This window comes from Lepidothrix coronata, unplaced genomic scaffold, assembly GCF_001604755.1.
Source record: "Lepidothrix coronata isolate B3197 unplaced genomic scaffold, Lepidothrix_coronata-1.0 Scaffold12, whole genome shotgun sequence".
Classification (NCBI taxonomy): domain Eukaryota; kingdom Metazoa; phylum Chordata; class Aves; order Passeriformes; family Pipridae; genus Lepidothrix; species Lepidothrix coronata.
Window position 1 is genome coordinate 9,978,894 of NW_016690192.1, and position 9,484 is coordinate 9,988,377.

At 43.9% G+C, this 9,484-nt stretch overlaps 1 long non-coding RNA gene across 1 annotated transcript; it reads left to right on the forward strand.

Moving 5' to 3' along the window:
• The first annotated feature begins 595 nt into the window (after positions 1-595).
• On the forward strand, positions 596-8,861 carry LOC108492820. Its single transcript, XR_001873247.1, has 2 exons — positions 596-3,992; positions 4,980-8,861. It is a non-coding gene; the product is annotated as an uncharacterized LOC108492820 (long non-coding RNA).
• Positions 8,862-9,484: the final 623 nt, after the last annotated feature.

The following is a 9,484-nucleotide window of genomic DNA, read 5'->3' on the forward strand; positions in this document are numbered from 1 at the left end:
ATGGAAACCAATTTTTTTCTGTAGTACTGAAATCCTCTTCTAGATGACTAAATTAAAAGTGTTTGTAGTAATACACTGAAGAGACAATGTAAGTGTACAAGTGTCTGCTAGGAACACCCACCTGAATGAGATTCCACCTGTACAAGCACTGCCACCAGAGAGTTTTGCTGGCATAGCTGGGGGTTTTTTAGGGGACTGGCACTGGGATGGCCCCTTTCAAATGCCATCTGATGAATCACAGTTTTCTGAGGTGGTTGTGGAGCAATCTTTGACTCCGCACATGAATTCCACTGAACAAGAGCAACGCAGGAAAAATTTCTTGTACATCATACGAGGCTAAAGCTGGAGCCAGTCTAGCCCATGTCTGTTCCCAGGGCAGCCAACTTACACGTGGTCTCTGACTCACACCTAGCTGGAACTGGCCTTTGTATGTGTGTGTGAGCTGGGCAACCAGAGTGCTTGGTGCCAGTGTGAGGCTTTGCCTCCAGTATATCCTTTTCCAAAGCCTGGTATTTTGCGTGCAGGAATGTGGCAGGGGGCAAGGCAAGCCGATTGCTTTGTGGAATGCTAGTCCTGGTGGCCTGGGTCTCTGGGCCTAACATTATGCTAGATGTATATGTTTGCATTTATTATTGCCTCTCATGAAAAATACATAAGCAGATATCTCTCACTCTGTAGCTTTCTGTTAGTTTGCCTGTAGTTGCTGTAGTCCTAACTGGGAAGGGACAAGGAAAAAGGGAGAGGTATATCTCAGCCACAGGGCAGATCTGGGTTAGAGCCCAGAATAAACTCAGTTCACCAGTACCCATAGCTTGAGGTGACTGGGCTGGGTGGAAATTGTTGACAGGAGGGGGAAATGTATGCATTTCCTTTTTGTTTGAATCGTGATTTGCCCTTTCTGTCCCAGATTGCATAACATACATCACTTAGAAGGTTAAAATACAAGTCTTCGTGACTCACTCCCAGAGCTACCTAAAATACTTTTGGGATTTGTGCAGGGGAATCTCAGTGGTGAAGGGGGTGAATCTAATAACCTTGTAGAAGTTGAGGTTACATGTCCCGTGGTAGCAAAAAAAGGTGAAAAAAACCTGCCTTTGAATCCCCCGTCACCACAATACTCACTCCTGCCCTTTCTCAGAATTTCCTTTCAGGAGAGCTGATTCAGCTGTTTGTGTGGCTGCACATAAACTGGACGAAAGAATGAGATTTTGAAAAGCCCTCAAAAAGGGAGGGTTGTGAACCTGTGCAGAAAACACATGTTGTGCATCCATATTGAGATCTATAGTTGTGCTTAGATGAGGTTATCTGCACTTATAGTGCTTCTGGACTGGGACCACAGATGATGAGGCTTGCTGGAATCACGTGCCCAAGAAGTATATGACCTTGGAGCACAGAGCTGAGTGAAAGCCATGTTTCACTAGGATTTTTGAGAGGCAGCCAGCACTGTTTTCAAAGTGCTCACAAGTATTGTGGAGGAAATGTTGACAGATACTGCAATACTCACACTGATGAATATGCTCAGGCTGCACTGAGCATCTCTACATTTGTGCCAGGACTTGAGACCCAGCATAACAAGTGCAATACAAGAGGAGGAGGAAGGAAAAGCTGATAGTGGGCAGATGCTTTCTATCATTTTCTGGATGAGCTGCTTTGGCCTCAGCGGAAGAAGCTGTCCCCAGGCAGGCAGAGCTGCTCTGTGGAGCGGAGCAGGCAGAGTTGCCAGGACACAAGTCATTTTTCAGACCACAGAGTGAAGTTTCTTTCCCAGGGCAGAGCTGGGGGCATCACTGTCAAGGCACGAATCTCCCTGATACCCTGGAGCTGCTGCCCTGATGGCTGACACGTGGGAGGGTGTGGGGGGTGGCACAGCACCCACCTTTTGCAGTTACTAAGCTTACGTGGTCTCCAGACCAAGGCTCCAAAGTGAGTTTACCAGCACAATTATTGAGCTAACAGAGTGTGTAATCATCAGATGTTTCACAGAAATCAGAATGTTTGGAGGCTCCTCATTGCAGATTAAGTCAAAGCACAAGTGGAAAGCACAGAGAATAATTATTTTCAGCATTAAATTTTCAGATCACACTACAAGCAAAAACTTGATTCAGAAACATGTGCAGTATATGTAAGTTTTATGAGCCTTGAACAGTAAAGAGTTTGCTGAAATTTCTATCATCCTTGAAGTGCATGGGAAGTAGCATGCATGCAGTGTGAGAAAGAAGCTGTATCTGTTTTCTTCTCTTACACATTTTAAAGGGTTTTGCATATGTTCCTTGTTTTCATAAAACTATGCAGTGATTCCCCTATAAAATGTCAGTAACCTGGAAACAAACTGTTACATGAAAGTTTGACTGTGTTCCATGATGTACACATTGTATCATAAACCCAACAAAAACACATGGCAATTTTCCCTTCCTTCACATTGGGAAAATTTCTTCTGCAGACTAGCTTCTTCAGTAATACTCACCAACATAGCACAACTTAAGGAACAAAATGCTGAGCACTCTCATGGCAGGATATATTGGGCCACGTGGAAATTTTTCCTGGAATGAACTACTTTGGAAACACAGAAAAAAATATGTGAAATGTTATGTCAAATCATATGTTGACATTCTGGTGATTCCGTCACAAGTCTTGTAACAGGGTTTGCTGTACACCTCTGCAGTTTGATTCTAGAGAGCCTGGAAACCTGAGCTATAAGTAACAATAAAAACAATAAATTAAAAATGAGAAAAATATTGCTCAATCACGCTGAAAAGTGTAAAAATAAAGCTCAAGAGCAAAGGCTCAGAAAAGTGGCCTCCAAGTGCAAATATATATACCCTCAACCTTTTTTTTTTCCTCCTCTCTTTTTAAACTTATTTTCAAACTCTGTGTGACTTCACGGCAGTTTTGAGGCAGAAGGCACAGGAGCACGGGCAGCCTCGTACCTCTGTGACCAGATCCTGTAGGAAACCCATATCCAAGCTTACTGCAGCATGAAAGAAAAGGAGGCATGCCCTCTTCTACCCATTTCCCTACAAAAGCAGTAACAAATACTTTACTATGTCCCACTAACTGTACAGAGAGAAAATGTCAGAGTGTACACAGCAGCCTGCTGTATGCTTTCTTCTGCTTCTGTGGCAGGGATGAGTTTTCTGTTTCTGAAGAACCCCCCTCATGGTTCATACTCATGGTGTATTGCCTGGAGTAGGTCCCTTCCCATCTGGAGTGCTCCTCTTCAGACTTCTCTTTTTCTTTCTGTAGCAAGCCCAAGGACTTATCTCTACAAACCATAGCCATAAGAGGACTAAAGACCAAGATCTTTGGTCTTAGAACCACAGAATCATTAGGGTTGAAAGGGACCTCTGGAGATCATCTAGTCCAACCCCCTGCCTGCCTAGTGTGGGAATTAGAGCCTGGAAAAACTTTTAAAGCGAGCAGGTTATACAGGAATGTGTCCACGTGGGTTTGGAATGTCTCCAGAGAGGGAGACTCCATGACCTCCCTGGGCAGCCTGTTCTATCCCTCTGCCACCCTCAAAATAAAGAAGTTCTTAATGTTGAGGTGGAACTTCTTGTGAAGTCTTCAGCCACTTGAGCTGTATTTTTTTCCCTAGAAGGTGCTTTTTCACAACCTCTCATTTGGCTTTCTTGTCTTCAGTCAGAGTAACAGTATTCTAGTTAATGGTGGCTTTTATTTTAAAGAGAAAGAGCAATGCAAGAAAAGTAAAGTACTTCACTGATAATTTAGTGATTACTAGAAAGTTGCTCTGCAAAGATAATTTCTGTGTCATAATGAAGCTGATATCTTCTCTCTATATCCAACCAACCAGCTATTGGCAATCATGCCAAAAACCAAACCAAAACCCAAAATGGGTTTTCTATTGCCTGTACTTCAGTGTTCTACTGTGACCTAAGAGTTATGGCAATGGCTCTCTTTGGCAAGTACCCCCTGCTGCTTGTGGGATGCCTCTGAAGCTCAGCAGGGCCACAGCAGGATGCAAGCTCCAGCAGGTTTGTGCTATGGCATATTTGAAAGCTTCTAGTCTTTTCTGTAAAGAGCTATATGAAGAAGTTTGTTAAGTTTGGTTGACTTTTGATCTATATTCTAAGTGGTTTTTTTCCCTGTAGGAAAGGATAACGTGATTAGTGTGTTTCTGTATTAGGATGCTTTCACTCCCTCCTTTTGAATTTTAGGGCGTCTTTTATGCTTGTATTCTCAATATATACCTACAGAGGCCATAATATTTGACCTTTGGAAATCCCATATTATGGCTCTGATTTATGCTGTGATGACAGACATAAGAGCCCACTGAAATCAGTCTGGCTCTGGATGGTTACCGTGGTTCTTCTCTGAGCCTCAGATGGAGGGATCTGCTTCTATGTTAATATCTAAGAAGAAACAAAGGGAATTGGAACTCATGTTTTATAAAGAATCAATGTAATTTTCATGTTCCTACCTCACTCCCCATCATCCTAAAATGCAAAGAAAGCTAAATGTCAAGTGTCAGTGGAGATGTATGTTAAAAATTAAAATATATTTTTTTCCACTGCTGTGAATACTGTTTTAATGGCACTGGAGAGATGTGCTGTTGCAGACAGGTGCTCCTGTAGATTTAAATACTATGTCAATCACACCTACTATGTCAATCACAGGGTTAAGAGGCAGACAGCTTTCATCAAAGGCCAGACGAACCCCTCCCAATTTAGATCATCTCCACTGCAATTAAACAGTGTTAGTATTAGGCCTTCACAATTGTCAGTACCTGGTTGCTACCCACTGTTAGCAGCAGTTGATAGTTATTCTACAGAATTTCTTTAGGTTTTAGAAAATGCTTTAAATGAAAGCATAGAGGAAAACACAGCACTTGGAAAAACGAGGAGAGGGTGTGGGTAGTTACAGTACTGAACTGCAGAAGAGCTGTATTTCATAGTAACTGTGCTGCTGTTTGTTCTTGGAAAAATCACTTATTGTTCTCTTATCCCTGTACTGTTCTGAAGAATCTACAAAAAAAAATTAAGAAAACAAATTCAAGGAAGCAGTGGAACGTGAATTCAAGAGCAGAATGTGATTGCACAAGGAGATTCTACACCGAACTGAAACATTCATGTTTTGGATCATTGAGAACAAATGAAGTACAATACCGGTCTGTTCCCTTTCTATTCTTATGTCTCTGTTTTGTTTTACTTTCCTTAGCTTAGATTTTTTTTCCTTTTTGGAGTCCTGCAGGGAGGAAAAAGGAGCCTTTGTTTTAAAAAGTCTGAGACCAACAGTGGCCCATTGATCATAATTAAGTCTAAAATAATACGCTTTTGCTGACCTGTTTGTATTGAATCCAAAAAATTTTATGTTATACCTGCTGTAGTCTTGGTCTGCCCCCAGATTCAGTTGCTTGTTCCTGAGCTTCTGGTTCTGGGGCAATAGCTTTAAAAGCCTAAATAAACCTGTGTGTTTTCAGGGCTGCATGTGAAAACACCTCCTTTTCTGTATAAGAACAAATCGATCATAATCAGATGTTGTCTTTGTCATGTACTCTCTTTTCTTTGACAGACAGCTGTCCCCATAACAACCATCTCTGTTGTCAATAACTTCCTCAGATCATGAAATGGCACACAGGATGGCGGTAGTTCTCATAGTAACACTGGGAGGTTGCATAAAAATTTTAAGTAATCTTGCCGTGATGTGCTTGGACCCAATTCAGAGCTTCCTGAAGTCTGTATGAAACTCTGCTGATTTCAACAATCATTCATCTCTTCAGGGGCTGCTTCTGACCTTTTGAATTCAGGTTTTTAACATGACAAACTACAGAGGCTTAACCCTGTGGCTCTTGGTAGTCTAGTATGCTCTAATGAGTCAATATGCTTAGTCGTAGAACAAATATGCTTCAGGAAAATAGTGGAGAGATTCACAAAAAATATGTCTTGGCATCATTATCCTATGAATGGGGAGTGTTAGGTGCCTTGGACATGCTTCTATCTGTTCTCAGCCTGGGTCTTTACAGACACCCACAACAGGTGGCATAGTCCCATCCAGCTCCTAAGAATGCATGCTCAGGATAAAAGCCCTTCAAGGGTCACCCAATACCTGTCTCCCAGACTGCTCATTTGACTCACCAGCTGGTCTGGTTTGGAGTTCATTACCAGATCAGATGCACAGACATAGAATAGAGAACACAATCACACGGAAGGTAGTTAAAAACGGAATTTAAAAAGAGGATAGGACAGACAGTGGCAATTAGCCATGGGGCTCAGTCACACAAACATACTGACCAGCAGCCTGCTTACATGCAGATGGCTTTTTTTTATATCCTTGCTCCAACACACCTCAATCTTTTTAGCTCTTCCCTGATCTGCCTTTGTGCCTCCCTTCCTTGTCTTTGGCCTTTTCCCTAAACATCTTATAATAATCCTGTATCATTTTAATAGTCTCCTAATCAATCACAGTGTTTCCCTCTCAGACACTTTCTTGTAAATCCTGCTCTCCTTTATGCAATAGTCCCCTTAGGTTGTACAGCCTGCCAGAGAGTTTCGATTGTTGAATTTCTCAGTAGGTTTTGCACCAGGGAAACAGGTTTGGTAGTCTTAGGGACAACTGACTCAGATGAACCCAGTTTTCTGGATTTTTGTGTTTATTTTGAATAACCATTAGCTACACTGATCACAAATCTATCTATTCTGCATTATTTACTCCCTTCAGAGCTGCTTATTCAATACCATTATCATTAAAAATCTCATTTGGCCCAACCAGATGAATCGGAATAGGGTGAGAATCCACTTAGTGCATTCCACAGCAACCCACCCTGCAGCATGCATTGAGTCCTCAAGCAGAGATTATACTTTAAGTTTTGACTGCTGTGTGTTTTAGGGCATCTGAGAACACAAGCTTGGTACTGACTTGCTACTGAGGATAGTCTTCGGATTCTGTACAGGTATATGCTATGGTTTAATCCAGCAGGTTTTTTATTTCGTATAGAGCTGTGCGTGGGTGTTTTCTTGCCTGGGAAAAATCTTCAAATATGTTGTGTTTTTTTCTTCTTTTTTTCTTGAGAAGTGACAACATCTGTGCAGGTTATGGTGCAGTGGTGGCCAGGCCCTCACAGGCTGGCCCAGGCAGATGCCCAGCAGGAGCCCCTCCAGCTGTACAGCTCACAGGTGGGCCTGCGCCTATCTCCAGGGCAGCGGGATGCTGCTCCATACAGGTCTGAGCCCATCTGCAGGGCAGTGGGATGCTGGTCCTTGTGCCTGTTCACAAGCACAAGTCTGCAGATCAGGCTGTGCAGTGCCGAACAACTACTGCACAAAAGGCTGCAGAAAAGAGGGTGCTATGTTGCAAACACGAGACGCACAGCCTTGGACATTCAGGAAAATGTCTACTGCATGAATCTCATGTTCAGTGCAAGGTGAGGGTGTAGAGGGATGGGTACACAAACAGGTCTGTGTGAGGGGGTATTTGGTTTTTGAACATTGAAATCATTGCTCTGCCCAAGCATAATGTATCATTGGACAACAAGTTGGTGGTAAAGCCGAAGGAAAGGTTCCCTTTGGCAGGGAATAACCACTGTCTCCGCATGTATGTCTCCTCCGATGCTGGGGTGAGAAGGGAGCCGGGAGCTGCGGTTCACATTCGTTCGCAACTACTGCCATCCAGAGCTCGGGGGGCGAAACTGCTCTGCCAGGCTCAGGGTTGCGTCTGTTGCAAAACTTGGACTCTTGACCTCGGTGAATTGTTGTGGGGTTTTTTTTTGCTTTCCTGCAATGGGGTTTTTATTACTTTTTGGATGGGGAGAAACTGTAATTTTTTGATGCCGTCCTGCCAGCCACCCAAGACTCAAGGAAGCCCTATTTCCCGGGCAAAATCAAACCTCAGGAGATAGCGGCTTTGCCTACTTGTGCAGCCTGAGAGTTCACCCACAGCCTGTCCTCACAGTCATATTCCCAGGTTTTCTGTACCAGATCTGCTCATTGCCATATAATTTTTTTTCCTCTCTCTTTTTGTTTCTTTTTGTCAGGGTTTTATAAAACTAATTAAGAAACAATAGGGAATGAAATACTTCTCCGCATGTGATCTTCGCATAGGTCATTGGGGTTTTTTTGCATGATCATGTATCTGGGCAAAGTCGTTTTCTTCTTCAAATCTTTGCATAGAGGAATAAAGTGTTACCTTACGACTAACCTAAAATGGAGGTCTATGTTTAATGTTAGCCTGTTTCTTTCAGTGCAGCCTGTTACAGATGCCAGAATACTTTATCTCAGGATTGGTGGATCATAGAATCATGGAATCATTGAATGTTAAGGGATTGAAAGTGTAGGAAATAAATAGGATGGTTTTATTACAAGCAGGGGTTTCCATGGCTGCCTCGTGCTGGGGCACTTGGGAGCCATTTTGTTTAGAGGACTGGGGAACTATTTTGTGGTCAGGGACTAGTGGACTGCTTGTGATTCTGCTTGAAGTTGTTTATTGCTGCTGCCTACTTGCTGCTACATACAGTTCTGCTTGGGGTTGCCTATTGCTCTGCTTATAGTTCTGCCTGCTTACTGCTACTTATTGTTACTTATTGTTCTGTTTGCTTTACAGTTCGAAGGTGAGCAGGGAAGAATGTAAGGTGGTGAGACCAGCCTGGGCTCACTGCCAGGGAACCATGCGGCCCGCGGCAGGGACACAACCTGGTAGGTGGATGAAGACAACCAATGGGCTGCACCAGAAAGTGAAGATTGCCTTTTAAGAAAGAAAAGAGCGAGGCCTAGCATGGGAGGAGCGAGGGAGTGGTTGTGCAAATCGAAGGGTCTTAAAGGGGCTCGTCCCTCCCAGTCAAGTGTGCTCGAACCTGGTCATGAGTTCGGTGCAGCCAGTGCGCTGTTAATAAAGTTCTTTGTTTCACTTTATTTGGCCGTCTTCTAAATTTTAATTAGAGATATTTCTCATAAAAGGGACCTTAAAGATCATCCTGTCCCAGCTCCCCCTGCCATGGGCATGGACATCTCCCACTAGACAAGGTTGCTCAAGGCCTTACATGTTCTGGCCTTGAGCACTGCCAGGGATGGGACATCCACCACGTCCATAGGCAACTTGTTCCAGTGCCTCACCACCCTCACAGTAAAGACTTTCTTCCTTAAACTGATATTATGTTCATTGAAGGAGAAGCATCACGGGAGAGTCATTGCTTAAATAAACGGTTTATTTTGTAAAGCCATTTGGTTTGCACAACACCGCAGCAGCGCACACTGGGAGCTGGCAAGGCACCTCACGCCTGAGGCTGTGCAGCTGCAGGGATGCCACTGAGGGCTCACTCCCGCCAGGCACTGCCTGACCTCAAGGGAGCGTTTTTTACAGCGGCCACTTCAACAGGGCCCGCGGGCATGTGTGTGGGAGGCTGAAGGTGTGGATGTTCTGCCACTCCTCGTCCTGCAGCGGCCTCAAGCGAGACAGAGCCCTTCGCCAGAACACAAAATGGCGGCTGCCAGGGCTCAAAATGGCCGCCGCGCAGCCTCCCTCGTGACCCGGCTGG